General features: G+C 49.7%; 1 protein-coding gene across 1 annotated transcript in view; it reads left to right on the forward strand.

The window, feature by feature from the left end:
- The window catches only part of LOC140425865 (androgen-dependent TFPI-regulating protein-like), a 345,871-nt gene that overhangs the window by 111,746 nt on the left and 209,007 nt on the right, over positions 1–25,118 (forward strand). The window lies entirely within an intron of this gene.

The raw sequence follows: 25,118 nt of genomic DNA on the forward strand, positions 1-25,118 counted from the left end.
TTTCATCTTGATGTGCACGTGAGCGTGGTAGACTGTCACAGTCATCTTGCTGTTCACTTGAGCGTGGTAGACAGTCATAGTCATCTTGCTGTTCACGTGAGCGCAGTAGACTGTCACAGTCTTCTTGCTGTTCACGTCAGTATGGAAGACTGTCATAGACTCCTTGCTGTTCACGTGAGCGTGGTAGACTATCACAGTTTTCTTGCTGTTCACGTGACATGGTAGACTGTCATAGTCTCCTTGCTGTTCACGTGAGCGTGGTAGACTGTCATAGTCTTCTTGCTGTTCACGTGAGTGTGGAAGACTGCATTAGTCTCCTTGCTGTTCTCGTGAGTGTGGTAGACTGTCATAGTCTCCTTGCTGTTCACGTGAGCGTGGTAGACTGTCATAGTCTCCTTGCTGTTCACGTGAGCCTGGTAGACAGTCATAGTCACTTAATTGTTCACGTGAGCATGGTAGACTGTAATAGTCTTCTTGCTGTGCACTTGAGCGTGGCAGACTGTGATAGTCTCCTTGCTGTTCACTTGAGCGTGGTAGACTGTCACAGTCTTTATGCTGTTCACGTGAGTGTGGTAGACTGACATAGTCTCCCTGCTGTTCACGTGAACGTGGTAGACTGTCATAGTCGCTTTATTGTTCACGAGAGCATGGTAGACTGTCATAGTCTTCTTGCTGTTCACGTGAGCATGGAAGACTGTCATAGACTCCTTGCTGTTCACTTGAGCGTGGTAGACTATCACAGTCTTCTTGCTGTTCACGTGAGCATGGTAGACTGTCATAGTCTCCTTGCTGTTCACTTGAGCGTGGTAGACTGTCATAGTCTCCTTGCTGTGGACTTGAGCGTGGTAGACTGTCACAGTCTCAATGCCGTTCACTTGAGCATGGTAGACTGTCATAGTCTCCTTGCTGTTCACTTGAGCATGGTAGACTGTCTTAGTCTCCTTTCTGTGCACTTAAGCCTGGTAGACTGTCATTGTCTTCTTGCCATTCACGTGAGCATGTTGGACTGTCATAGTCTCCTTGCTGTTCACTTGAGCGCGGTAGACTGTCCCAGTCTTCTTGCTGTTCACTTCAGCATGGTAGACTGTCATAATCTCCTTTCTGTTCACTTGAGCGTGGCAGACTGTCATAGTCTCCAATGCTGTTCACTTGAGCGTGGCAGACTGACACAGTCGTCTTGCTTTGCACTTGAGCATGGTAGACTGTCACAGTCTTCAAGCTGTTCACGTGAGCATGGTAGACTGTTGTAGTCTCCTTGCTGTTCACGTGAGTGTGGTAGACTGTCATAGTCGCTTCATTGTTCACGTGAGCGTGTAGACTGTCATAGTCTTCTTGCTGTTCACGTGAGCGTGGTAGACTGCATTAGTTTCCTTGCTGTTCTCGTGAGCGTGGTAGACTGTCATAGTCTCCTTGCTGTTCACGTGAGCATGGTAGACAGTCATAGTCGCTTAATTGTTCACGTAAGCATGGTAGACTGTCATAGTCTTCTTGCTGTGCACTTGAGCGTGGCAGCCTGTGATAGTCTCCTTGCTGTTCACTTGAGCGGGGTAGACTGTCATAGTCTCCTTGCTGTGGACTTGAGCGTGGTAGACTGTCATAGTCTCCTTGCTGTTCACTTGAGCGTGGCAGACTGTCGCTGTCGTCTTGCTGTTCACGTGAGCGTGGTAGACTGTCACAGTCTCCTTGCTGTTCACGTGAGCGTGATAGACGGTCACAGTCTTCTTGCTGTTCACTTGAGCGTGGTAGACTGTCACAGTCTTCTTGCTGTGCACTTGAGCGTGGTAGACTGTCATAGTCTCCTTGTTGTTCACTTGAGCATGGTAGACTGTCACCGTCTTCTTGCTGTTCACTTGAGCGTGGTAGACTGTCACAGTCTTCTTGCTGTGCACTTGAGCGTGGCAGACTGTCATAGACTCCTTGCTGTTCACTTGAACGTGGTAGACTGTCATAGTCTCCTTTCTGTGCACTTGAGCGTGGTAGACTGTCATTGTCTTCGTTCTGTGCACGTGAGCATGGTAGACTGGCATAGTTTTTTGCTGTGCCCTTGTGCGTGGTAGACTGTCACAGTCTTCTTGCTGTTCACTTGAGCGTGGTAAACTGTCACAGTCTCCTTGCTGTTCACTTGAGCGGGGTAGACTGTCAAAGTCTTTATGCTGTTCACGTTAGCGTGGTAGACTGCCATAGTCTCCCTGCTGTTCACGTGAGCGTGGTAGACTGTCATAGTCGCTTTATTGTTCACGTGAGCATGGTAGACTGTCATAGACATCTTGCTGTGCAGTTGAGCGTGGCAGACTGTCATAGTCTCCTTGCTGTTCACTTGAGCTTGGTAGACTGTCATAGTCTCCTTGCTGTGGACTTGAGCGTGGTAGACTGTCACATTCTGAATGCTTTTCACTTGAGCGTGGTAGACTGTCCTCGTCTCCTTTCTGTTCACTTGAGCGTGGTAGACTGTCACAGTCTTCTTGCTGTTCACTTGAGCGTGGTAAACTGTCACAGTCTTCTTGCTGTGCAATTGAGCGTGGCAGACTGTCACAGACTCCTTGCTGTTCACATGAGCATGGTAGACTGTCATAGTCTCCTTTCTGTGCACTTAAGCGTGGTAGACTTTCATTATCTTCTTGCTGTTCACGTGAGCATGGTAGACTGTCATAGTCTCCTTGCTGTTCACTTGAGCTCGGGAGACTGTCCCAGTCTTCTTGCTGTTCACTTGAGCATGGTAGACTGTCATAGTCTCCTTTCTGTTCACTTGAGCGTGGCAGACTGTCATAGTCTCCAATGCTGTTCACTTGAGCGTGGCAGACTGACACAGTCGTCTTGCTTCGCACTTGAGCATGGTAGATTGTCACAGTCTTCAAGCTTTTCACGTGAGCATGGTAGACTGTTGTAGTCTCCATGCTGTTCACGTGAATGTGGTAGACTATCATTGTCGCGTCATTGTTCATGTGAGCGTGGTAGACTGTCATAGTCTCCTTGCTGTTCACGTGAGCGTGGTAGACTGTCATAGTCTCCTTGCTGTTCTCGTGAGCATGGTAGACAGTCATAGTCGCTTAATTGTTCACGTGAGCATGGTAGACTGTCATCGTCTTCTTGCTGTGCACTTGAGCGTGGCAGCCTGTGTTAGTCTTCTTGCTGTTCACTTGAGCGGGGTAGACTGTCACAATCTTTATGCTGTTCTCGTGAGCGTGGTAGACTGTCATAGTCTCCCTGCTGTTCACGTGAGCGTGGTAGACTGTCATAGTCGCTTTATTGTTCCCGTGAGCATGGTAGTCTGTCATAGTCTTCTTGCTGTGCAGTTGCGCTTGGCAGACTGTCGCAGTCGTCTTGCTGTTCACGTGAGCATGGTAGACTGTCACAGTCTCCTTGCTGTTCACGTGAGCGTGATCGACGGTCACAGTCTTCTTGCTGTTCACTTGAGCGTGGTAGACTGTCATAGTCTCATTGCTGTTCACTTGAGCGTGGTTGACTGTCATAGTCTCCTTGCTGTGGACTTGAGCGTGGTAGACTGTCACAGTCTCAATGCTGTTCACTTGAGCGTGGTAGACTGTCATTGTCTCCTTGCTGTTCACTTGAGCGTGGCAGACTGTCGCAGTCGTCTTGCTGTTCACGTGAGCATGGTAGACTGTCACAGTCTCCTTGCTGTTCACGTGAGCGTGATCGACGGTCACAGTCTTCTTGCTGTTCACTTGAGCGTGGTAGACTGTCACAGTCTTCTTGCTGTGCACTTGAGCGTGGTAGACTGTCACAGTCATCTTGCTGTTCACTTGAGCGTGGTAAACTGTCACAGTCTTCTTGCTGTGCACTTGAGCGTGGCAGACTGTCATAGACTCCTTGCTGTTCACTAGATCGTGGTAGACTGTCATAGTCTCCTTTCTGTGCACGTGAGCATGGTAGACTGTCATTGTCTTCTTTCTGTGCACGTGAGCATGGTAGACTGGCATAGTTTTTTGCTGTGCCCTTGAGCGTGGTAGACTGTCACAGTCTTCTTGCTGTTCACTTGAGCGGGGTAGACTGTCAAAGTCTTTATGCTGTTCACGTTAGCGTGGTAGACTGCCATAGTCTCCCTGCTGTTCACGTGAGCGTGGTAGACTGTCATAGTCGCTTTATTGTTCACGTGAGCATGGTAGACTGTCATAGTCTTCTTGCTGTGCAGTTGAGCGTGGCAGACTGTCATAGTCTCCTTGCTGTTCACTTGAGCGTGGTAGACTGTCATAGTCTCCTTGCTGTTCACTTGAGCGTGGCAGACTGTCGCAGTCGTCTTGCTGTTCACGTGAGCGTGGTAGACTGTCACAGTCTCCTTGCTGTTCACGTGAGCGTGATAGACGGTCACAGTCTTCTTGCTGTTCACTTGAGCATGGTAGACTGTCACAGTCTTCTTGCTGTGCACTTGAGCGTGGTAGACTGTCATAGTCTCCTTGATGTTCACTTGAGCGTGGTAGACTGTCACAGTCTTCTTGCTGTTCACTTCAGCGTGGTAAACTGTCACAGTCTTCTTGCTGTGCACTTGAGCGTGGCAGACTGTCATAGACTCCTTGCTGTTCACATGAGCATGGCAGACTGTCATAGTCTCCTTTCTGTGCACTTAAGCGTGGTAGACTGTCATTGTCTTCTTGCTGTTCACGTGAGCATGGTAGACTGTCACAGTCTCCTTGCTGTTCACTTGAGCGCGGTCGACTGTCCCAGTCTTCTTGCTGTTCACTTGAGCGTGGTAGAATGTCATAGTCTCCTTTCTGTTCACCTGAGCGTGGCAGACTGTCATAGTCTCCAATGCTGTTCACTTGATCGTGGCAGACTGACACAGTCGTCTTGCTTTGTACTTGAGCATGGTAGACTGTCACAGTCTTCAAGCTGTTCACGTGAGCATGCTAGACTGTTGTAGTCTCCTTGCTGGTCACGTGAGTGTGGTAGACTGTCATAGTCGCTTCATTGTTCACGTGAGCGTGTAGACAGTCATAGTCTTCTTACTGTTCACGTGAGCGTGGTAGACTGCATTAGTCTCCTTGCTGTTCTCGTGAGCGTGGTAGACTGTCATAGTCTCCTTGCTGTTCACGTGAGCGTGGTAGACTGTCATAGTCTCCTTGCTTTGCACTTGAGCGTGGCAGCCTGTGATAGTCTCCTTGCTGTTCACTTGAGCGGGGTAGACTGTCCCAGTCTTTATGCTGTTCACGTGAGCGTGGTAGACTGTCATAGTCTCCCTGCTGTTCACGTGAGCGTGGTAGACTGTCATAGTCGCTTTATTGTTCACGTGAGCATGGTAGACTGTCATAGTCTTCTTGCTGTGCAGTTGAGCGTGGTAGACTGTCACAGTCTCAATGCTGTTCACTTGAGCGTGGTAGACTGTCATAGTCTCCTTGCTTTGCACTTGAGCGTGGCAGCCTGTGATAGTCTCCTTGCTGTTCACTTGAGCGGGGTAGACTGTCCCAGTCTTTATGCTGTTCACGTGAGCGTGGTAGACTGTGATAGTCTCCCTGCTGTTCACGTGAGCGTGGTAGACTGTCATAGTCGCTTTATTGTTCACGTGAGCATGGTAGACTGTCATAGTCTTCTTGCTGTGCAGTTGAGCGTGGTAGACTGTCACAGTCTCAATGCTGTTCACTTGAGCGTGGTAGACTTTCATAGTCTCCTTGCTGTTCACTTGAGCGTGGCAGACTGTCGCAGTCGTCTTGCTGTTCACGTGAGCGTGGTAGACTGTCACATTCTTCTTGCTGTTCACGTGAGCGTGATACACGGTCACAGTCTTCTTACTGTTCACTTGAGCGTGGTAGACTGTCACACTCTTCTTGCTGTGCACTTGAGCGTGGTAGACTGTCATAGTCTCCTTGCTGTTCACTTGAGCGTGGTAGACTGTCACAGTCTTCTTGCTGTTCACTTGAGCGTGGTAAAGTGTCACAGTCTTCTTGCTGTGCACTTGAGCGTGGCAGACTGTCATAGACTCCTTGCTGTTCACTAGAGCGTGGTAGACTGTCATAGTCTTCTTGCTGTGCACGTGAGCGTGGTAGAGTGTCATAGTCTTCTTGCTGTTCACTTGAGCGTGGTAAACTGTCACAGTCTCCTTGCTGTTCACTTGAGCGGGGTAGACTGTCACAGTCTTTATGCTGTTCACGTGAGCGTGGTAGACTGCCATAGTCCCCCTGCTGTTCACGTGAGCGTGGTAGACTGTCAGAGTCGCTTTATTGTTCACGTGAGCATGGTAGCCTGTCATAGTCTTCTTGCTGTGCAGTTGAGCGTGGCAGACTGTCATAGTCTCGTTGCTGTTCATTTGAGCGTGGTAGACTGTCATAGTCTCCTTGCTGTGGACTTGAGCGTGGTAGACTGTCACATTCTCAATGCTGTTCACTGGAGCGTGGTAGACTGTCATAGTCTCCTTGCTGTTCACTTGAGCGTGGCAGACTGTCGCAGTCGTCTTGCTGTTCACGTGAGCGTGATAGACGGTCACAGTCTTCTTGCTGTTCACTTGAGCGTGGTAAACTGTCACAGTCTTTTTGCTGTGCACTTGAGCGTGGCAGACTGTCATAGACTCCTTGCTGTTCACATGAGCATGGTAGACTGTCATAGTCTCCTTTCTGTGCACTTAAGCGTGGTAGACTGTCATTGTCTTCTTACTGTTCACGTGAGCGTGGTAGACTGCATTAGTCTCCTTGCTGTTCTTGTGAGCGTGGTAGACTGTCATAGTCTCCTTGCTTTGCACTTGAGCGTGGCAGCCTGTGATAGTCTCCTTGCTGTTCACTTGAGCGGGGTCGACTGTCCCAGTCTTTATGCTGTTCTTGTGAGCATGGTAGACTGTCACAGTCTCCCTGCTGTTCACGTGAGCGTGGTAGACTGTCATAGTCGCTTTATTGTTCACGTGAGCATGGTAGACTGTCATAGTCTTCTTGCTGTGCAGTTGAGCGTGGTAGACTGTCACAGTCTCAATGCTGTTCACTTGAGCGTGGTAGACTGTCATAGTCTCCTTGCTGTTCACTTGAGCGGGGCAGACTATCGCAGTCGTCTTGCTGTTCACGTGAGCGTGATAGACGGTCACAGTCTTCTTGCTGTTCACTTGAGCGTGTTAGACTGTCACAGTCTTCTTGCTGTGCACTTGAGCGTGGTAGACTGTCATAGCCTCCTTGCTGTTCACTTGAGCGTGCTAAACTGTCACAGTCTTCTTGCTGTTCACTTGAGCGTGGTAAACTGTCACAGTCTTCTTGCTGTGCACTTGAGCGTGGCAGACTGTCATAGACTCCTTGCTGTTCACTAGAGCGTGGTAGACTGTCATAGTCTTCTTGCTGTGCACGTGAGCGTGGTAGAGTGTCATAGTCTCCTTGCTGTTCACTTGAGCGTGGTAAACTGTCACAGTCTCCTTGCTGTTCACTTGAGCGGGGTAGACTGTCACAGTCTTCATGCTGTTCACGTGAGCGTGGTAGACTGTCATACTCCCCCTGCTGTTCACGTGAGCGTGGTAGACTGTCATAGTCGCTTTATTGTTCACCTGAGCATGGTAGACTGTCATAGTCTTCTTGCTGTGCAGTTGAGCGTGGCAGACTGTCATAGTCTCCTTGCTGTTCACTTGAGCGTGGTAGACTGTCATAGTCTCCTTGCTGTGGACTTGAGCGTGGTAGACTGTCACATTCTCAATGCTGTTCACTTGAGCGTGATAGACGGTCACAGTCTTCTTGCTGTTCACTTGAGCGTGGTAGACTGTCATAGTCGCTTTATTGTTCACGTGAGCATGGTAGACTGTCATAGTCTTCTTGCTGTGCAGTTGAGCGTGGCAGACTGTCATAGTCTCCTTGCTGTTCACTTGAGCGTGGTAGACTGTCATAGTCTCCTTGCTGTGGACTTGAGCGTGGTAGACTGTCACATTCTCAATGCTGTTCACTTGAGCGTGATAGACGGTCACAGTCTTCTTGCTGTTCACTTGAGCGTGGTAGACTGTCACAGTCTCAATGCTGTTCACTTGAGCGTGGTAGACTGTCATAGTCTCCTTGCTTTGCACTTGAGCGTGGCAGCCTGTGATAGTCTCCTTGCTGTTCACTTGAGCGGTGTAGACTGTCCCAGTCTTTATGCTGTTTACGTGAGCGTGGTAGACTGTCATAGTCTCCCTGCTGTTCACGTGAGCGTGGTAGACTGTCATAGTCGCTTTATTGTTCACGTGAGCATGGTAGACTGTCATAGTCTTCTTGCTGTGCAGTTGAGCGTGGTAGACTGTCACAGTCTCAATGCTGTTCACTTGAGCGTGGTAGACTGTCATAGTCTCCTTGCTGTTCACTTGAGCGTGGCAGACTGTCGCAGTCATCTTGCTGTTCACGTGAGCGTGGTAGACTGTCACATTCTTCTTGCTGTTCACGTGAGCGTGATAGACGGTCACAGTCTTCTTGCTGTTCACTTGAGCGTGGTAGACTGTCACACTCTTCTTGCTGTGCAATTGAGCGTGGTAGACTGTCATAGTCTCCTTGCTGTTCACTTGAGCGTGGTAGACTGTCACAGTCTTCTTGCTGTTCACTTGAGCGTGGTAAACTGTCACAGTCTTCTTGCTGTGCACTTGAGCGTGGCAGACTGTCATAGACTCCTTGCTGTTCACTAGAGCGTGGTAGACTGTCATAGTCTTCTTGCTGTGCACGTGAGCGTGGTAGAGTGTCATAGTCTTCTTGCTGTTCACTTGAGCGTGGTAAACTGTCACAGTCTCCTTGCTGTTCACTTGAGCGGGGTAGACTGTCACAGTCTTGATGCTGTTCACGTGAGCGTGGTAGACTGTCATAGTCCCCCTGCTGTTCACGTGAGCGTGGTAGACTGTCAGAGTCGCTTTATTGTTCACGTGAGCATGGTAGACTGTCATAGTCTGCTTGCTGTGCAGTTGAGCGTGGCAGACTGCCATAGTCTCGTTGCTGTTCATTTGAGCGTGGTTGACTGTCATAGTCTCCTTGCTGTGGACTTGAGCGTGGTAGACTGTCACATTCTCAATGCTGTTCACTGGAGCGTGGTAGACTGTCATAGTCTCCTTGCTGTTCACATGAGCGTGGCAGACTGTCGCAGTCGTCTTGCTGTTCACGTGAGCGAGATAGACGGTCGCAGTCTTCTTGCTGTTCACTTGAGCGTGGTAAACTGTCACAGTCTTTTTGCTGTGCACTTGAGCGTGGCAGACTGTCATAGACTCCTTGCTGTTCACATGAGCATAGTAGACTGTCATAGTCTCCTTTCTGTGCACTGAAGCGTGGTAGACTGTCATTGTCTTCTTACTGTTCACGTGAGCGAGGTAGACTGCATTAGTCTCCTTGCTGTTCTTGTGAGCGTGGTAGACTGTCATAGTCTCCTTGCTGTTCACGTGAGCGTGGTAGACTGTCATAGTCTCCTTGCTTTGCACTTGAGCGTGGCAGCCTGTGATAGTCTCCTTGCTGTTCACTTGAGCGGGTTAGATTGTCCCAGTCTTTATGCTGTTCACGTGAGCGTGGTAGACTGTCATAGTCTCCCTGCTGTTCACGTGAGCGTGGTAGACTGTCATAGTCGCTTTATTGTTCACGTGAGCATGGTAGACTGTCATAGTCTTCTTGCTGTGCAGTTGAGCGTGGTAGACTGTCACAGTCTCAATGCTGTTCACTTGAGCGTGGTAGACTGTCATAGTCTCCTTGCTTTGCACTTGAGCGTGGCAGCCTGTGATAGTCTCCTTGCTGTTCACTTGAGCGGGGTAGACTGTCCCAGTCTTTATGCTGTTCACGTGAGCGTGGTAGACTGTGATAGTCTCCCTGCTGTTCACGTGAGCGTGGTAGACTGTCATAGTCGCTTTATTGTTCACGTGAGCATGGTAGACTGTCATAGTCTTCTTGCTGTACAGTTGAGCGTGGTAGACTGTCACAGTCTCAATGCTGTTCACTTGAGCGTGGTAGACTTTCATAGTCTCCTTGCTGTTCACTTGAGCGTGGCAGACTGTCGCAGTCGTCTTGCTGTTCACGTGAGCGTGGTAGACTGTCACATTCTTCTTGCTGTTCACGTGAGCGTGATAGACGGTCACAGTCTTCTTACTGTTCACTTGAGCGTGGTAGACTGTCACACTCTTCTTGCTGTGCACTTGAGCGTGGTAGACTGTCATAGTCTCCTTGCTGTTCACTTGAGCGTGGTAGACTGTCACAGTCTTCTTGCTGTTCACTTGAGCGTGGTAAAGTGTCACAGTCTTCTTGCTGTGCACTTGAGCGTGGCAGACTGTCATAGACTCCTTGCTGTTCACTAGAGCGTGGTAGATTGTCATAGTCTTCTTGCTGTGCACGTGAGCGTGGTAGAGTGTCATAGTCTTCTTGCTGTTCACTTGAGCGTGGTAAACTGTCACAGTCTCCTTGCTGTTCACTTGAGCGGGGTAGACTGTCACAGTCTTTATGCTGTTCACGTGAGCGTGGTAGACTGCCATAGTCCCCCTGCTGTTCACGTGAGCGTGGTAGACTGTCAGAGTCGCTTTATTGTTCACGTGAGCATGGTAGCCTGTCATAGTCTTCTTGCTGTGCAGTTGAGCGTGGCAGACTGTCATAGTCTCGTTGCTGTTCATTTGAGCGTGGTAGACTGTCATAGTCTCCTTGCTGTGGACTTGAGCGTGGTAGACTGTCACATTCTCAATGCTGTTCACTGGAGCGTGGTAGACTGTCATAGTCTCCTTGCTGTTCACTTGAGCGTGGCAGACTGTCGCAGTCGTCTTGCTGTTCACGTGAGCGTGATAGACGGTCACAGTCTTCTTGCTGTTCACTTGAGCGTGGTAAACTGTCACAGTCTTTTTGCTGTGCACTTGAGCGTGGCAGACTGTCATAGACTCCTTGCTGTTCACATGAGCATGGTAGACTGTCATAGTCTCCTTTCTGTGCACTTAAGCGTGGTAGACTGTCATTGTCTTCTTACTGTTCACGTGAGCGTGGTAGACTGCATTAGTCTCCTTGCTGTTCTTGTGAGCGTGGTAGACTGTCATAGTCTCCTTGCTGTTCACGTGAGCGTGGTAGACTGTCATAGTCTCCTTGCTTTGCACTTGAGCGTGGCAGCCTGTGATAGTCTCCTTGCTGTTCACTTGAGCGGGGTCGACTGTCCCAGTGTTTATGCTGTTCACGTGAGCGTGGTAGACTGTCATAGTCTCCCTGCTGTTCACGTGAGCGTGGTAGACTGTCATAGTCGCTTTATTGTTCACGTGAGCATGGTAGACTGTCATAGTCTTCTTGCTGTGCAGTTGAGCGTGGTAGACTGTCACAGTCTCAATGCTGTTCACTTGAGCGTGGTAGACTGTCATAGTCTCCTTGCTGTTCACTTGAGCGGGGCAGACTATCGCAGTCGTCTTGCTGTTCACGTGAGCGTGATAGACGGTCACAGTCTTCTTGCTGTTCACTTGAGCGTGTTAGACTGTCACAGTCTTCTTGCTGTGCACTTGAGCGTGGTAGACTGTCATAGCCTCCTTGCTGTTCACTTGAGCGTGGCAGACTGTCATAGACTCCTTGCTGTTCACTAGAGCATGGTAGACTGTCATAGTCTTCTTGCTGTGCACTTGAGCGTGGCAGACTGTCATAGACTCCTTGCTGTTCACTAGAGCATGGTAGACTATCACAGTCTTCTTGCTGTGCACGTGAGCGTGGTAGAGTGTCATAGTCTCCTTGCTGTTCACTTGAGCATGGTAGACTGTCATAGTCTCCTTTCTGTGCACTTGAGCGTGGTAAACTGTCACAGTCTCCTTGCTGTTCACTTGAGCGGGGTAGACTGTCACAGTCTTCATGCTGTTCACGTGAGCGTGGTAGACTGTCATACTCCCCCTGCTGTTCACGTGAGCGTGGTAGACTGTCATAGTCGCTTTATTGTTCACCTGAGCATGGTAGACTGTCATAGTCTTCTTGCTGTGCAGTTGAGCGTGGCAGACTGTCATAGTCTCCTTGCTGTTCACTTGAGCGTGGTAGACTGTCATAGTCTCCTTGCTGTGGACTTGAGCGTGGTAGACTGTCACATTCTCAATGCTGTTCACTTGAGCGTGATAGACGGTCACAGTCTTCTTGCTGTTCACTTGAGCGTGGTAGACTGTCATAGTCGCTTTATTGTTCACGTGAGCATGGTAGACTGTCATAGTCTTCTTGCTGTGCAGTTGAGCGTGGCAGACTGTCATAGTCTCCTTGCTGTTCACTTGAGCGTGGTAGACTGTCATAGTCTCCTTGCTGTGGACTTGAGCGTGGTAGACTGTCACATTCTCAATGCTGTTCACTTGAGCGTGATAGACGGTCACAGTCTTCTTGCTGTTCACTTGAGCGTGGTAGACTGTCACAGTCTCAATGCTGTTCACTTGAGCGTGGTAGACTGTCATAGTCTCCTTGCTTTGCACTTGAGCGTGGCAGCCTATGATAGTCTCCTTGCTGTTCACTTGAGCGGGGTAGACTGTCCCAGTCTTTATGCTGTTTACGTGAGCGTGGTAGACTGTCATAGTCTCCCTGCTGTTCACGTGAGCGTGGTAGACTGTCACAGTCGCTTTATTGTTCACGTGAGCATGGTAGACTGTCATAGTCTTCTTGCTGTGCAGTTGAGCGTGGTAGACTGTCACAGTCTCAATGCTGTTCACTTGAGCGTGGTAGACTGTCATAGTCTCCTTGCTGTTCACTTGAGCGTGGCAGACTGTCGCAGTCATCTTGCTGTTCACGTGAGCGTGGTAGACTGTCACATTCTTCTTGCTGTTCACGTGAGCGTGATAGACGGTCACAGTCTTCTTGCTGTTCACTTGAGCGTGGTAGACTGTCACACTCTTCTTGCTGTGCAATTGAGCGTGGTAGACTGTCATAGTCTCCTTGCTGTTCACTTGAGCGTGGTAGACTGTCACAGTCTTCTTGCTGTTCACTTGAGTGTGGTAAACTGTCACAGTCTTCTTGCTGTGCACTTGAGCGTGGCAGACTGTCATAGACTCCTTGCTGTTCACTAGAGCGTGGTAGACTGTCATAGTCTTCTTGCTGTGCACGTGAGCGTGGTAGAGTGTCATAGTCTTCTTGCTGTTCACTTGAGCGTGGTAAACTGTCACAGTCTCCTTGCTGTTCACTTGAGCGGGGTAGACTGTCACAGTCTTGATGCTGTTCACGTGAGCGTGGTAGACTGTCATAGTCCCCCTGCTGTTCACGTGAGCGTGGTAGACTGTCAGAGTCGCTTTATTGTTCACGTGAGCATGGTAGACTGTCATAGTCTGCTTGCTGTGCAGTTGAGCGTGGCAGACTGTCATAGTCTCGTTGCTGTTCATTTGAGCGTGGTTGACTGTCATAGTCTCCTTGCTGTGGACTTGAGCGTGGTAGACTGTCACATTCTCAATGCTGTTCACTGGAGCGTGGTAGACTGTCATAGTCTCCTTGCTGTTCACATGAGCGTGGCAGACTGTCGCAGTCGTCTTGCTGTTCACGTGAGCGAGATAGACGGTCGCAGTCTTCTTGCTGTTCACTTGAGCGTGGTAAACTGTCACAGTCTTTTTGCTGTGCACTTGAGCGTGGCAGACTGTCATAGACTCCTTGCTGTTCACATGAGCATAGTAGACTGTCATAGTCTCCTTTCTGTGCACTGAAGCGTGGTAGACTGTCATTGTCTTCTTACTGTTCACGTGAGCGAGGTAGACTGCATTAGTCTCCTTGCTGTTCTTGTGAGCGTGGTAGACTGTCATAGTCTCCTTGCTGTTCACGTGAGCGTGGTAGACTGTCATAGTCTCCTTGCTTTGCACTTGAGCGTGGCAGCCTGTGATAGTCTCCTTGCTGTTCACTTGAGCGGGTTAGACTGTCCCAGTCTTTATGCTGTTCACGTGAGCGTGGTAGACTGTCATAGTCTCCCTGCTGTTCACGTGAGCGTGGTAGACTGTCATAGTCGCTTTATTGTTCACGTGAGCATGGTAGACTGTCATAGTCTTCTTGCTGTGCAGTTGAGCGTGGTAGACTGTCACAGTCTCAATGCTGTTCACTTGAGCGTGGTAGACTGTCATAGTCTCCTTGCTTTGCACTTGAGCGTGGCAGCCTGTGATAGTCTCCTTGCTGTTCACTTGAGCGGGGTAGACTGTCCCAGTCTTTATGCTGTTCACGTGAGCGTGGTAGACTGTGATAGTCTCCCTGCTGTTCACGTGAGCGTGGTAGACTGTCATAGTCGCTTTATTGTTCACGTGAGCATGGTAGACTGTCATAGTCTTCTTGCTGTGCAGTTGAGCGTGGTAGACTGTCACAGTCTCAATGCTGTTCACTTGAGCGTGGTAGACTTTCATAGTCTCCTTGCTGTTCACTTGAGCGTGGCAGACTGTCGCAGTCGTCTTGCTGTTCACGTGAGCGTGGTAGACTGTCACATTCTTCTTGCTGTTCACGTGAGCGTGATAGACGGTCACAGTCTTCTTACTGTTCACTTGAGCGTGGTAGACTGTCACACTCTTCTTGCTGTGCACTTGAGCGTGGTAGACTGTCATAGTCTCCTTGCTGTTCACTTGAGCGTGGTAGACTGTCACAGTCTTCTTGCTGTTCACTTGAGCGTGGGAAAGTGTCACAGTCTTCTTGCTGTGCACTTGAGCGTGGCAGACTGTCATAGACTCCTTGCTGTTCACTAGAGCGTGGTAGATTGTCATAGTCTTCTTGCTGTGCACGTGAGCGTGGTAGAGTGTCATAGTCTTCTTGCTGTTCACTTGTGCGTGGTAAACTGTCACAGTCTCCTTGCTGTTCACTTGAGCGGGGTAGACTGTCACAGTCTTTATGCTGTTCACGTGAGCGTGGTAGACTGCCATAGTCCCCCTGCTGTTCACGTGAGCGTGGTAGACTGTCAGAGTCGCTTTATTGTTCACGTGAGCATGGTAGCCTGTCATAGTCTTCTTGCTGTGCAGTTGAGCGTGGCAGACTGTCATAGTCTCGTTGCTGTTCATTTGAGCGTGGTAGACTGTCATAGTCTCCTTGCTGTGGACTTGAGCGTGGTAGACTGTCACATTCTCAATGCTGTTCACTGGAGCGTGGTAGACTGTCATAGTCTCCTTGCTGTTCACTTGAGCGTGGCAGACTGTCGCAGTCGTCTTGCTGTTCACGTGAGCGTGATAGACGGTCACAGTCTTCTTGCTGTTCACTTGAGCGTGGTAAACTGTCACAGTCTTTTTGCTGTGCACTTGAGCGTGGCAGACTGTCATAGACTCCTTGCTGTTCACATGAGCATGGTAGACTGTCATAGTCTCCTTTCTGTGCACTTAAGCGTGGTAGACTGTCATTGTCTTCTTACTGTTCACGTGAGCGTGGTAGACTGCATTAGTCTCCTTGCTGTTCTTGTGAGCGTGGTAGACTGTCATAGTCTCCTTGCTGTTCACGTGAGCGTGGTAGACTGTCATAGTCTCCTTGCTTTGCACTTGAGCGGGGTCGACTGTCCCAGTGTTTATGCTGTTCACGTGAGCGTGGTAGACTGTCATAGTCTCCCTGCTGTTCACGTGAGCGTGGTAGACTGTCATAGTCGCTTTATTGTTCACGTGAGCATGGTAGACTGTCATAGTCTTCTTGCTGTGCAGTTGAGCGTGGTAGACTGTCACAGTCTCAATGCTGTTCACTTGAGCGTGGTAGACTGTCATAGTCTCCTTGCTGTTCACTTGAGCGGGGCAGACTATCGCAGTCGTCTTGCTGTTCACGTGAGCGTGATAGACGGTCACAGTCTTCTTGCTGTTCACTTGAGCGTGTTAGACTGTCACAGTCTTCTTGCTGTGCACTTGAGCGTGGTAGACTGTCATAGCCTCCTTGCTGTTCACTTGAGCGTGCTAAACTGTCACAGTCTTCTTGCTGTTCACTTGAGCGTGGTAAACTGTCACAGTCTTCTTGCTGTGCACTTGAGCGTGGCAGACTGTCATAGACTCCTTGCTGTTCACTAGAGCGTGGTAGACTGTCATAGTCTTCTTGCTGTGCACGTGAGCGTGGTAGAGTGTCATAGTCTCCTTTCTGTGCACTTGAGCGTGGTAAACTGTCACAGTCTCCTTGCTGTTCACTTGAGCGGGGTAGACTGTCACAGTCTTCATGCTGTTCACGTGAGCGTGGTAGACTGTCATACTCCCCCTGCTGTTCACGTGAGCGTGGTAGACTGTCATAGTCGCTTTATTGTTCACCTGAGCATGGTAGACTGTCATAGTCTTCTTGCTGTGCAGTTGAGCGTGGCAGACTGTCATAGTCTCCTTGCTGTTCACTTGAGCGTGGTAGACTGTCATAGTCTCCTTGCTGTGGACTTGAGCGTGGTAGACTGTCACATTCTCAATGCTGTTCACTTGAGCGTGATAGACGGTCACAGTCTTCTTGCTGTTCACTTGAGCGTGGTAGACTGTCATAGTCGCTTTATTGTTCACGTGAGCATGGTAGACTGTCATAGTCTTCTTGCTGTGCAGTTGAGCGTGGCAGACTGTCATAGTCTCCTTGCTGTTCACTTGAGCGTGGTAGACTGTCATAGTCTCCTTGCTGTGGACTTGAGCGTGGTAGACTGTCACATTCTCAATGCTGTTCACTTGAGCGTGATAGACAGTCACAGTCTTCTTGCTGTTCACTTGAGCGTGGTAGACTGTCACAGTCTCAATGCTGTTCACTTGAGCGTGGTAGACTGTCATAGTCTCCTTGCTTTGCACTTGAGCGTGGCAGCCTATGATAGTCTCCTTGCTGTTCACTTGAGCGGGGTAGACTGTCCCAGTCTTTATGCTGTTTACGTGAGCGTGGTAGACTGTCATAGTCTCCCTGCTGTTCACGTGAGCGTGGTAGACTGTCACAGTCGCTTTATTGTTCACGTGAGCATGGTAGACTGTCATAGTCTTCTTGCTGTGCAGTTGAGCGTGGTAGACTGTCACAGTCTCAATGCTGTTCACTTGAGCGTGGTAGACTGTCATAGTCTCCTTGCTGTTCACTTGAGCGTGGCAGACTGTCGCAGTCATCTTGCTGTTCACGTGAGCGTGGTAGACTGTCACATTCTTCTTGCTGTTCACGTGAGCGTGATAGACGGTCACAGTCTTCTTGCTGTTCACTTGAGCGTGGTAGACTGTCACACTCTTCTTGCTGTGCAATTGAGCGTGGTAGACTGTCATAGTCTCCTTGCTGTTCACTTGAGCGTGGTAGACTGTCACAGTCTTCTTGCTGTTCACTTGAGTGTGGTAAACTGTCACAGTCTTCTTGCTGTGCACTTGAGCGTGGCAGACTGTCATAGACTCCTTGCTGTTCACTAGAGCGTGGTAGACTGTCATAGTCTTCTTGCTGTGCACGTGAGCGTGGTAGAGTGTCATAGTCTTCTTGCTGTTCACTTGAGCGTGGTAAACTGTCACAGTCTCCTTGCTGTTCACTTGAGCGGGGTAGACTGTCACAGTCTTGATGCTGTTCACGTGAGCGTGGTAGACTGTCATAGTCCCCCTGCTGTTCACGTGAGCGTGGTAGACTGTCAGAGTCGCTTTATTGTTCACGTGAGCATGGTAGACTGTCATAGTCTGCTTGCTGTGCAGTTGAGCGTGGCAGACTGTCATAGTCTCGTTGCTGTTCATTTGAGCGTGGTTGACTGTCATAGTCTCCTTGCTGTGGACTTGAGCGTGGTAGACTGTCACATTCTCAATGCTGTTCACTGGAGCGTGGTAGACTGTCATAGTCTCCTTGCTGTTCACATGAGCGTGGCAGACTGTCGCAGTCGTCTTGCTGTTCACGTGAGCGAGATAGACGGTCGCAGTCTTCTTGCTGTTCACTTGAGCGTGGTAAACTGTCACAGTCTTTTTGCTGTGCACTTGAGCGTGGCAGACTGTCATAGACTCCTTGCTGTTCACATGAGCATAGTAGACTGTCATAGTCTCCTTTCTGTGCACTGAAGCGTGGTAGACTGTCATTGTCTTCTTACTGTTCACGTGAGCGTGGTAGACTGCATTAGTCTCCTTGCTGTTCTTGTGAGCGTGGTAGACTGTCATAGTCTCCTTGCTGTTCACGTGAGCGTGGTAGACTGTCATAGTCTCCTTGCTTTGCACTTGAGCGTGGCAGCCTGTGATAGTCTCCTTGCTGTTCACTTGAGCGGGTTAGACTGTCCCAGTCTTTATGCTGTTCACGTGAGCGTGGTAGACTGTCATAGTCTCCCTGCTGTTCACGTGAGCGTGGTAGACTGTCATAGTCGCTTTATTGTTCACGTGAGCATGGTAGACTGTCATAGTCTTCTTGCTGTGCAGTTGAGCGTGGTAGACTGTCACAGTCTCAATGCTGTTCACTTGAGCGTGGTAGACTGTCATAGTCTCCTTGCTTTGCACTTGAGCGTGGCAGCCTGTGATAGTCTCCTTGCTGTTCACTTGAGCGGGGTAGACTGTCCCAGTCTTTATGCTGTTCACGTGAGCGTGATAGACTGTGATAGTCTCCCTGCTGTTCACGTGAGCGTGGTAGACTGTCATAGTCGCTTTATTGTTCACGTGAGCATGGTAGACTGTCATAGTCTTCTTGCTGTGCAGTTGAGCGTGGTAGACTGTCACAGTCTCAATGCTGTTCACTTGAGCGTGGTAGACTGTCATAGTCTCCTTGCTGTTCACTTGAGCGTGGCAGACTGTCGCAGTCGTCTTGCTGTTCACGTGAGCGTGGTAGACTGTCACATTCTTCTTGCTGTTCACGTGAGCGTGATAGACGGTCACAGTCTTCTTACTGTTCACTTGAGCGTGGTAGACTGTCACACTCTTCTTACTGTGCACTTGAGCGTGGTAGACTGTCATAGTCTCCTTGCTGTTCACTTGAGCGTGGTAGACTGTCACAGTCTTCTTGCTGTTCACTTGAGCGTGGTAAAGTGTCACAGTCTTCTTGCTGTGCACTTGAGCGTGGCAGACTGTCATAGACTCCTTGCTGTTCACTAGAGCGTGGTAGACTGTCATAGTCTTCTTGCTGTGCACGTGAGCGTGGTAGAGTGTCATAGTCTTCTTGCTGTTCACTTGAGCGTGGTAAACTGTCACAGTCTCCTTGCTGTTCACTTGAGCGGGGTAGACTGTCACAGTCTTGATGCTGTTCACGTGAGCGTGGTAGACTGTCATAGTCCCCCTGCTGTTCACGTGAGCGTGGTAGACTGTCAGAGTCGCTTTATTGTTCACGTGAGCATGGTAGACTGTCATAGTCTGCTTGCTGTGCAGTTGAGCGTGGCAGACTGTCATAGTCTCGTTGCTGTTCATTTGAGCGTGGTTGACTGTCATAGTCTCCTTGCTGTGGACTTGAGCGTGGTAGACTGTCACATTCTCAATGCTGTTCACTGGAGCGTGGTAGACTGTCATAGTCTCCTTGCTGTTCACATGAGCGTGGCAGACTGTCGCAGTCGTCTTGCTGTTCACGTGAGCGAGATAGACGGTCGCAGTCTTCTTGCTGTTCACTTGAGCGTGGTAAACTGTCACAGTCTTTTTGCTGTGCACTTGAGCGTGGCAGACTGTCATAGACTCCTTGCTGTTCACATGAGCATAGTAGACTGTCATAGTCTCCTTTCTGTGCACTGAAGCGTGGTAGACTGTCATTGTCTTCTTACTGTTCACGTGAGCGTGGTAGACTGCATTAGTCTCCTTGCTGTTCTTGTGAGCGTGGTAGACTGTCATAGTCTCCTTGCTGTTCACGTGAGCGTGGTAGACTGTCATAGTCTCCTTGCTTTGCACTTGAGCGTGGCAGCCTGTGATAGTCTCCTTGCTGTTCACTTGAGCGGGTTAGACTGTCCCAGTCTTTATGCTGTTCACGTGAGCGTGGTAGACTGTCATAGTCTCCCTGCTGTTCACGTGAGCGTGGTAGACTGTCATAGTCGCTTTATTGTTCACGTGAGCATGGTAGACTGTCATAGTCTTCTTGCTGTGCAGTTGAGCGTGGTAGACTGTCACAGTCTCAATGCTGTTCACTTGAGCGTGGTAGACTGTCATAGTCTCCTTGCTTTGCACTTGAGCGTGGCAGCCTGTGATAGTCTCCTTGCTGTTCACTTGAGCGGGGTAGACTGTCCCAGTCTTTATGCTGTTCACGTGAGCGTGATAGACTGTGATAGTCTCCCTGCTGTTCACGTGAGCGTGGTAGACTGTCATAGTCGCTTTATTGTTCACGTGAGCATGGTAGACTGTCATAGTCTTCTTGCTGTGCAGTTGAGCGTGGTAGACTGTCACAGTCTCAATGCTGTTCACTTGAGCGTGGTAGACTGTCATAGTCTCCTTGCTGTTCACTTGAGCGTGGCAGACTGTCGCAGTCGTCTTGCTGTTCACGTGAGCGTGGTAGACTGTCACATTCTTCTTGCTGTTCACGTGAGCGTGATAGACGGTCACAGTCTTCTTACTGTTCACTTGAGCGTGGTAGACTGTCACACTCTTCTTACTGTGCACTTGAGCGTGGTAGACTGTCATAGTCTCCTTGCTGTTCACTTGAGCGTGGTAGACTGTCACAGTCTTCTTGCTGTTCACTTGAGCGTGGTAAAGTGTCACAGTCTTCTTGCTGTGCACTTGAGCGTGGCAGACTGTCATAGACTCCTTGCTGTTCACTAGAGCGTGGTAGACTGTCATAGTCTTCTTGCTGTGCACGTGAGCGTGGTAGAGTGTCATAGTCTTCTTGCTGTTCACTTGAGCGTGGTAAACTGTCACAGTCTCCTTGCTGTTCACTTGAGCGGGGTAGACTGTCACAGTCTTTATGCTGTTCACGTGAGCGTGGTAGACTGTCATAGTCCCCCTGCTGTTCACGTGAGCGTGGTAGACTGTCAGAGTCGCTTTATTGTTCACGTGAGCATGGTAGCCTGTCATAGTCTTCTTGCTGTGCAGTTGAGCGTGGCAGACTGTCATAGTCTCGTTGCTGTTCATTTGAGCGTGGTAGACTGTCATAGTCTCCTTGCTGTGGACTTGAGCGTGGTAGACTGTCACATTCTCAATGCTGTTCACTGGAGCGTGGTAGACTGTCATAGTCTCCTTGCTGTTCACTTGAGCGTGGCAGACTGTCGCAGTCGTCTTGCTGTTCACGTGAGCGTGATAGACGGTCACAGTCTTCTTGCTGTTCACTTGAGCGTGGTAAACTGTCACAGTCTTTTTGCTGTGCACTTGAGCGTGGCAGACTGTCATAGACTCCTTGCTGTTCACATGAGCATGGTAGACTGTCATAGTCTCCTTTCTGTGCACTTAAGCGTGGTAGACTGTCATTGTCTTCTTACTGTTCACGTGAGCGTGGTAGACTGCATTAGTCTCCTTGCTGTTCTTGTGAGCGTGGTAGACTGTCATAGTCTCCTTGCTGTTCACGTGAGCGTGGTAGACTGTCATAGTCTCCTTGCTTTGCACTTGAGCGTGGCAGCCTGTGATAGTCTCCTTGCTGTTCACTTGAGCGGGGTCGACTGTCCCAGTCTTTATGCTGTTCACGTGAGCGTGGTAGACTGTCATAGTCTCCCTGCTGTTCACGTGAGCGTGGTAGACTGTCATAGTCGCTTTATTGTTCACGTGAGCATGGTAGACTGTCATAGTCTTCTTGCTGTGCAGTTGAGCGTGGTAGACTGTCACAGTCTCAATGCTGTTCACTTGAGCGTGGTAGACTGTCATAGTCTCCTTGCTTTGCACTTGAGCGTGGCAGCCTGTGATAGTCTCCTTGCTGTTCACTTGAGCGGGGTAGACTGTCCCAGTCTTTATGCTGTTCACGTGAGCGTGGTAGACTGTGATAGTCTCCCTGCTGTTCACGTGAGCGTGGTAGACTGTCATAGTCGCTTTATTGTTCACGTGAGCATGGTAGACTGTCATAGTATTCTTGCTGTGCAGTTGAGCGTGGTAGACTGTCACAGTCTCAATGCTGTTCACTTGAGCGTGGTAGACTGTCATAGTCTCCTTGCTGTTCACTTGAGCGTGGCAGACTGTCGCAGTCGTCTTGCTGTTCACGTGAGCGTGGTAGACTGTCACATTCTTCTTGCTGTTCACGTGAGCGTGATAGACGGTCACAGTCTTCTTACTGTTCACTTGAGCGTGGTAGACTGTCACACTCTTCTTGCTGTGCACTTGAGCGTGGTAGACTGTCATAGTCTCCTTGCTGTTCACTTGAGCGTGGTAGACTGTCACAGTCTTCTTGCTGTTCACTTGAGCGTGGTAAAGTGTCACAGTCTTCTTGCTGTGCACTTGAGCGTGGCAGACTGTCATAGACTCCTTGCTGTTCACTAGAGCGTGGTAGACTGTCATAGTCTTCTTGCTGTGCACGTGAGCGTGGTAGAGTGTCATAGTCTTCTTGCTGTTCACTTGAGCGTGGTAAACTGTCACAGTCTCCTTGCTGTTCACTTGAGCGGGGTAGACTGTCACAGTCTTTATGCTGTTCACGTGAGCGTGGTAGACTGTCATAGTCCCCCTGCTGTTCACGTGAGCGTGGTAGACTGTCAGAGTCGCTTTATTGTTCACGTGAGCATGGTAGCCTGTCATAGTCTTCTTGCTGTGCAGTTGAGCGTGGCAGACTGTCATAGTCTCGTTGCTGTTCATTTGAGCGTGGTAGACTGTCATAGTCTCCTTGCTGTGGACTTGAGCGTGGTAGACTGTCACATTCTCAATGCTGTTCACTGGAGCGTGGTAGACTGTCATATTCTCCTTGCTGTTCACTTGAGCGTGGCAGACTGTCGCAGTCGTCTTGCTGTTCACGTGAGCGTGATAGACGGTCACAGTCTTCTTGCTGTTCACTTGAGCGTGGTAAACTGTCACAGTCTTTTTGCTGTGCACTTGAGCGTGGCAGACTGTCATAGACTCCTTGCTGTTCACATGAGCATGGTAGACTGTCATAGTCTCCTTTCTGTGCACTTAAGCGTGGTAGACTGTCATTGTCTTCTTACTGTTCACGTGAGCGTGGTAGACTGCATTAGTCTCCTTGCTGTTCTTGTGAGCGTGGTAGACTGTCATAGTCTCCTTGCTGTTCACGTGAGCGTGGTAGACTGTCATAGTCTCCTTGCTTTGCACTTGAGCGTGGCAGCCTGTGATAGTCTCCTTGCTGTTCACTTGAGCGGGGTCGACTGTCCCAGTCTTTATGCTGTTCACGTGAGCGTGGTAGACTGTCATAGTCTCCCTGCTGTTCACGTGAGCGTGGTAGACTGTCATAGTCGCTTTATTGTTCACGTGAGCATGGTAGACTGTCATAGTCTTCTTGCTGTGCAGTTGAGCGTGGTAGACTGTCACAGTCTCAATGCTGTTCACTTGAGCGTGGTAGACTGTCATAGTCTCCTTGCTGTTCACTTGAGCGGGGCAGACTATCGCAGTCGTCTTGCTGTTCACGTGAGCGTGATAGACGGTCACAGTCTTCTTGCTGTTCACTTGAGCGTGTTAGACTGTCACAGTCTTCTTGCTGTGCACTTGAGCGTGGTAGACTGTCATAGCCTCCTTGCTGTTCACTTGAGCGTGCTAAACTGTCACAGTCTTCTTGCTGTTCACTTGAGCGTGGTAAACTGTCACAGTCTTCTTGCTGTGCACTTGAGCGTGGCAGACTGTCATAGACTCCTTGCTGTTCACTAGAGCGTGGTAGACTGTCATAGTCTTCTTGCTGTGCACGTGAGCGTGGTAGAGTGTCATAGTCTCCTTGCTGTTCACTTGAGCATGGTAGACTGTCATAGTCTCCTTTCTGTGCACTTGAGCGTGGTAAACTGTCACAGTCTCCTTGCTGTTCACTTGAGCGGGGTAGACTGTCACAGTCTTCATGCTGTTCACGTGAGCGTGGTAGACTGTCATACTCCCCCTGCTGTTCACGTGAGCGTGGTAGACTGTCATAGTCTTCTTGCTGTGCAGTTGAGCGTGGCAGACTGTCATAGTCTCCTTGCTGTTCACTTGAGCGTGGTAAACTGTCACAGTCTCCTTGCTGTTCACTTGAGCGGGGTAGACTGTCACAGTCTTCATGCTGTTCACGTGAGCGTGGTAGACTGTCATACTCCCCCTGCTGTTCACGTGAGCGTGGTAGACTGTCATAGTCTTCTTGCTGTGCAGTTGAGCGTGGTAGACTGTCATAGTCTCCTTGCTGTGGACTTGAGCGTGGTAGACTGTCACATTCTCAATGCTGTTCACTTGAGCGTGATAGACGGTCACAGTCTTCTTGCTGTTCACTTGAGCGTGGTAGACTGTCATAGTCGCTTTATTGTTCACGTGAGCATGGTAGACTGTCATAGTCTTCTTGCTGTGCAGTTGAGCGTGGCAGACTGTCATAGTCTCCTTGCTGTTCACTTGAGCGTGGTAGACTGTCATAGTCTCCTTGCTGTGGACTTGAGCGTGGTAGAATGTCACATTCTCAATGCTGTTCACTTGAGCGTGATAGACGGTCACAGTCTTCTTGCTGTTCACTTGAGCGTGGTAGACTGTCACAGTCTTCTTGCTGTGCACTTGAGCGTGGTAGACTGTCATAGTCGCTTTATTGTTCACGTGAGCATGGTAGACTGTCATAGTCTTCTTGCTGTGCAGTTGAGCGTGGTAGACTGTCACAGTCTCAATGCTGTTCACTTGAGCGTGGTAGACTGTCATAGTCTCCTTGCTTTGCACTTGAGCGTGGCAGCCTGTGATAGTCTCCTTGCTGTTCACTTGAGCGGGGTAGACTGTCCCAGTCTTTATGCTGTTCACGTGAGCGTGGTAGACTGTGATAGTCTCCCTGCTGTTCACGTGAGCGTGGTAGACTGTCATAGTCGCTTTATTGTTCACGTGAGCATGGTAGACTGTCATAGTCTTCTTGCTGTGCAGTTGAGCGTGGTAGACTGTCACAGTCTCAATGCTGTTCACTTGAGCGTGGTAGACTGTCATAGTCTCCTTGCTGTTCACTTGAGCGTGGCAGACTGTCGCAGTCGTCTTGCTGTTCACGTGAGCGTGGTAGACTGTCACATTCTTCTTGCTGTTCACGTGAGCGTGATAGACGGTCACAGTCTTCTTACTGTTCACTTGAGCGTGGTAGACTGTCACACTCTTCTTGCTGTGCACTTGAGCGTGGTAGACTGTCATAGTCTCCTTGCTGTTCACTTGAGCGTGGTAGACTGTCACAGTCTTCTTGCTGTTCACTTGAGCGTGGTAAACTGTCACAGTCTTCTTGCTGTGCACTTGAGCGTGGCAGACTGTCATAGACTCCTTGCTGTTCACTAGAGCGTGGTAGACTGTCATAGTCTTCTTGCTGTGCACGTGAGCGTGGTAGAGTGTCATAGTCTTCTTGCTGTTCACTTGAGCGTGGTAAACTGTCACAGTCTCCTTGCTGTTCACTTGAGCGGGGTAGACTGTCACAGTC

The sequence above is a fragment of the Scyliorhinus torazame genome, chromosome 6, assembly GCF_047496885.1.
Source record: "Scyliorhinus torazame isolate Kashiwa2021f chromosome 6, sScyTor2.1, whole genome shotgun sequence".
NCBI classification, from domain to species: domain Eukaryota; kingdom Metazoa; phylum Chordata; class Chondrichthyes; order Carcharhiniformes; family Scyliorhinidae; genus Scyliorhinus; species Scyliorhinus torazame.